Here is a 5,311-nt window from a genome sequence, read left to right on the forward strand (position 1 = left end):
ATCAAATTTGTTGGTGACAGAAACTGGAGGGCATGGTTGTCACAATGGATGACATTATCTAGACTTAAAAAAATGCTAAGGGGGAGCTAGGTATCTCAAAGGCTAGAGCACTGGCCCTGGAGTCAGGAGGACCTGAGTCAAATACAGACTCAGACACTTAATAATTACCTAGCTGTGTGAACTTGGGTAAGTCACTTAACCCTATTGCCTTGCAAAATAAAACAAAAGAATGCAAAAAAAAAGAGAAGGGACACATGGCTAGATAGTTAAAAACAATTAGGAAGTTTAGGGAACAGCATAGCCAGTAGAATCAATAGTGTGAAAAACTAGAAAGACTAATTCAATTTAATGCTAATTGATATTGAGAATCCAGAATGAAGGATTGATAAATTTGTTATATTCTGGTCAAAATAGGTTTTATTCAAGGTACTGTGTTCACTTTTTTAATGTGATAATTTAGAAATTCAATGAGAGAGTGGTAAAGAGAGTGGTGTCCATGATGGTGGCTTATCAACTGATGGTGATAATGAACAACTGAAATTATTGTGTAAAAATATTGGAGAAGAAGGGGGATGGAGGAACTTGTTGAACTTGAAAGATGTCTATCACATGGAAAAGAGATTACATTTGCTTTTGTTTGATTCCAAAGAAGAAAACTAGAAGTAGTACGTATAAGTCATAAAGAGGAAGATTATGACAAAATAAAGAGCAAAATTTCCAAATTATTAGACTCTAAAAGCAAAATTAATTGCCTTCAATTATGTTGAGTTCATTATCCTCAGCAGAGATTTCCCTATCATCAAGTAGAATCAGATGACTATATGTTAGATGCATTGTAGAGAAAATGCCCATCTTATGTAGGACTAGATTTCCTCTATATATGACATTTACTGATTTTATTACTCTATATAGCCTAAGACCACATTTACTGCCAACTAACTCTCACTAAAGGGCACTTAGGTGGCACAGAGTGCTGGGTCTGGAGTCAGGAAGAGTCATCATCTTGGGATCAAATCTGACCTTAGATCTCAGACCTGACTAGCTGTCTGACCTTGATCAAGTTACCTAATTTTATTTGCCTCAGTTCCTCATATGTAAAATGAGTTGGAGAAAGAAATGACAAACCATACCAGTATCCTTGCCAGTAAAACCCCTATTGGGGTCCTAAAGAGTCAGACATGACTAAAAAAATGAACCAACTCCCATCAACACCCTAGATCTTTTATCACAAGAATAAATATATAGACACAGCTTCTTCATCATTCACTCATGAAGGAAATTGATGCCTCATACATTGCAAGATCTCTGTGAAGTTTTACTCAGCAGTAAAAGAGGGGGAAATGGGAAGTATGGAGTGATGTCCTACCGAGACAATATTCCAAGAAGGAAAAAAACTAAAAGATCCTCTATCAAAATATGTCTAATAGCACTTTTGGAGGGTATCAAAAAATGATCAAGTATCTATAGATTGAGGAATGAGAGGACAATTTGTGGCATATGAAGGTAATAGGATATTATGTCAATGAAAGTAATAAAAATTAAAGTTTCTAAAAGAATTATGGGAAAACATTTAAAATTTTTATTTTATTTTATCTTATTTTTAACATTCAATTTATTTTCATATTACTACAATAGTCTTGTAAAAGTAAACTCAATCTCCTCTCCCCCCCCACAAAGAAAACTCAAGAAAAATAAAGTGGGGCAGCTAGGTGGTGTAGTGGATAAAGCACTGGCCTTGGAGTCAGGAGTACCTGGGTTCAAATCCAGTCTCAGACACTTAATAATTACCTAGCTGTGTGACCTTGGGCAAACCACTTTACCCCATTTGCCTTGCAAAAACCTAAAAAACAAAACAAAACAAACAAAAAACAAAAACAAGAAAAATTAAGTAAAAAAAATGTATTTCAGTCTGTGTTCAGATACCATCAGCTCTGAATCTGGGATCGATAGCATTCTTTATCATAAATCCATCAGAGAAGTTCTTTCAATATTTTTTTCTCACAGAAGCTATTGCTAGCTGTATTTCCCTCCATCCTATTCCTCCATACCCCCATTTATTCTATTATGGCTCTCCTTTTACTCTTGTCCCTCCTCTAAATTGCATTGTTTCTAACCACTCTCTCCTACCGTCTTCCCTCTTGTATCATTTACACCCACCTCCCCTTTCTCCTTGTCCCTGTCACCTTTCTCCCAACCCTTATCTCTTGTGGGAAAGCATTTGATTGAAACATAGAAGAACCAGGAGAAAATACACACACACACACACACACACACACACACACATACACACACACCTCTCCCTCCCCACATGTATACAGTAACTATTGAATTCACCCTGAGGATCTTCATAGAATGGACTCTCAGAGTACAAGAGTTCTAATTGGTTTTTGTTTGATTGTTTGTTTGATAAATATTATGAAAAGCTGAAAGACCAATAGCAAAATACAAGGAAGAAAATGAAAATCCCATGGGATAGCTCTTTCTCGTTTATCACAGATCAATCCCTGGGCAGGAGAATCACTGTTGTGTTAAAACCAAGACTTCCACAAATATGCGGACATATATGCACATATACATACTTATATATTTTCTCCAATGTCTAATGTGTGTTATATATTATTTTGGAGGAAAAACTCTTAGTGATGGCGTCTATAGTTTACATCTGTATATTAAATGTTTTCTGTTAAATATTGCTCATTAATATTTAGTAAATTAATTCCAGATACTGAAGAAAATTTAAAAGGGGATTATTTATTTTCATTTTTAACAGAAAAGGGGGAAAAGGAAAAGACCACTGAGATATCAGTCAGCAAGCATCAAAAGTCTCTGTTTGTGTACTGAATACTTCACTAACCACTAAAGATATAAAAATATAGGGACAACTAGGTGGTACAGTGGAGAGAGCACTGGCCCTGGAGTTCAGAGGACTGCCTTTGGACACATCATACTTACCTAGCTGTGTGACTTTAGGCAAGTCACAACCCCATATCACTTTACCAAAAAAAATATAGCAAGAACAGTTCTTGCCCTCAAGAAACTTAGGTTCTAATGGGCAGTACAGATACACAAATACAGCCACTAACAGTTGCTGAAATTAGGAAGATAATCCTGCCAGAAGATGACATTTGAACCGAGTCATAAAGAAAACCAAGAGTTGGAGATGAAGAAGGAGTGAGTATGAGGGAAAATCAGTGCAAAACCATGGAGTTGAACTGAAATGACTAAAAGAAACAGTAAGTAGATGAATAAGACATGCTAACTCTTATGTGGGGAAGGAGATGTGAATTAAAAGACTAGAATGACAGGAAGATACTTCAATGAGAAGAACTTTCAAGCTATACAAAGGAATTTATATTATACTTTTATTATATAATAGAGATAATAGAGTCATCCAAGTTTATGGAAGGATTGTATGTGAAGTAGTCACATCTGAGCTTTAGGAAGATTGAAGTCAGGAGAGCACTGAGAAGTGAGTGAATTTAAACAGAAGGTTTTTGCAATATTGCTTAGTTGTGTCCAGCTCTTCATGAATCCATTTGAGATTTTCTTGGCAAAGATTCTGAAGTGGTTTCCAATTTCCTTCTCCAGTTCATTTTACAAATGAAGAAACTGAGGTAAAGAACATGAGGTAACTTGCCCAGGGTCACATAGCTAGTATGCTTCTGAGAACAGATTTGAATTCAGGAAAAGGAGTCTTCCTGACTTGAGGCACATCATTCTATTCATTGCACTACCTGGCTGTCCCAGGCTATTCCATTAGTGGAGGAAAAAAAGAGCTAGTGATTTCCCGTGTGTTTATTACCCTCTAGTGGCAACTAAAAATGCTACAGAGAAAGCCCAGGCTCCTCTTTAGTAAATTTTGTCCCATTATTTCATCTGTTCTGGCAGCTGAAAAATTAAAACAGATGACAAGTCTTCAAGTGCTACATAAATGTCAATTTTGGTTTTAATATTGCTTTCTCCTTTTTCTTTTCCATGATCCTCAGCTAGCTTCTTCTGTATCCAAATGCCAAATGTGTTAAAGAAAATAAAAGACTAAATATTCAGTTCCAAATTCAGTCAGAAGTGTTGGTAAGTGTCTTGTACCTAGGCAGGGGAAGTTAAACTCCAAGAAGCTTCTATAAAACAAAACTCCTGCTCTGCAAAATGTCTAGGAAGAAAGTTGTAACTTCTGGCTGAATTATGAGCTGAACATTTAGTCTTTTACTTTTTCAGCACCGTGGCATTTGAATAGAGAAGCCAGCTGAGGATCGTGCAAAAGAAAAAAAGGAGAAAGCAATATTAAAAACAACAGCTGACATTTACATCGCACTTGGATACTTAAACATATTTTAGAAATATTTCCTTTGTACATCACAATTCTGGGAGCTAAGTGTTATTATTATCCCAACTTTACACCTACAGAACCTGAGACAGACAGAAGTTCACTAATTTCCCCTGGATCACACAACTAATATGAGACCAGATTTAAACTCGAGCTGTCTTGAATCCAGTACTCTATCCACTGTCACCTAGAGGTTAGCAAAAAGCCGTAGTTTTACAGTGGACCTAGGAGAACAGTGGAGTGAACTTTGGGAAAACAGATCTTGGGAGAACATTTTTGGGCAGCAATTCAGAGAAGATTCCTCCCATTGAAACTAGGTGACACTGGGAAATAATGTTCTAGAATAGATTCTTCCATTTACTTTTTCTCTCATCATTAATAAATTCATTTTATTAATGAAGTTTATAGAGCACTTGCTGGACCTAGAACAGTTTAATTGTTACTACTTTGAGGGAATAAAAAAACCCAAACAAATATTGTTACTTTCCCAGAACCTTTCCTTCTTGGCAATAAAATTCTTCTTAGTAACAAAAAGAACAGTCAAGGAAAATAATCTGATATGTTGAGCATCTCCAATAATGTATCTCCTTTTCTATTCCAATAGTTCCCCACTCCTCTAAAGAGAAATGATGTGGTTTCATCATCAATATCCTGGAGGAACCTGTGTTTCATTGTTGAGTCTCTATATCCTATGTCTGTTTTTGAGGTTAGGGGTTCAGTTTAGAGGAATCTCATGAAGAGTTAAGACAAAGATTTTCATCTTGTTTCAACTAATTTCCTGAGTGAATTTGGATAAATGATTTAATCTTTCTTGTATCTTTATTTCTCCATTTTTCAAATGTAGGATTGATCTCTACTCTCATTTGCTGTGTAAAAGTGTTTTGAACAAAGAATAGTCTAGGAAGTCACAGTGTCATGGGGTCTTGCAAGCTGTTGGTGTTTGGGGAAAAATTTAAAATGGAACATAGGTAGGCACAGAAGTATGAT

At 35.9% G+C, this 5,311-nt stretch overlaps 1 long non-coding RNA gene across 1 annotated transcript in view; it reads left to right on the forward strand.

Annotated features, from left to right (window-relative positions):
- The first annotated feature begins 2,842 nt into the window (after positions 1-2,842).
- LOC141492829 (uncharacterized) overlaps positions 2,843-5,311 on the forward strand; it is a 35,291-nt gene continuing 32,822 nt past the window's right edge. The window contains exon 1 of the long non-coding RNA XR_012470059.1: positions 2,843-3,233. This is a non-coding gene — a long non-coding RNA (uncharacterized LOC141492829). The remainder of the gene's footprint in view (positions 3,234-5,311) is intronic.

Source organism: Macrotis lagotis, chromosome 7 (assembly GCF_037893015.1).
Source record: "Macrotis lagotis isolate mMagLag1 chromosome 7, bilby.v1.9.chrom.fasta, whole genome shotgun sequence".
Classification (NCBI taxonomy): Eukaryota; Metazoa; Chordata; class Mammalia; order Peramelemorphia; family Peramelidae; genus Macrotis; species Macrotis lagotis.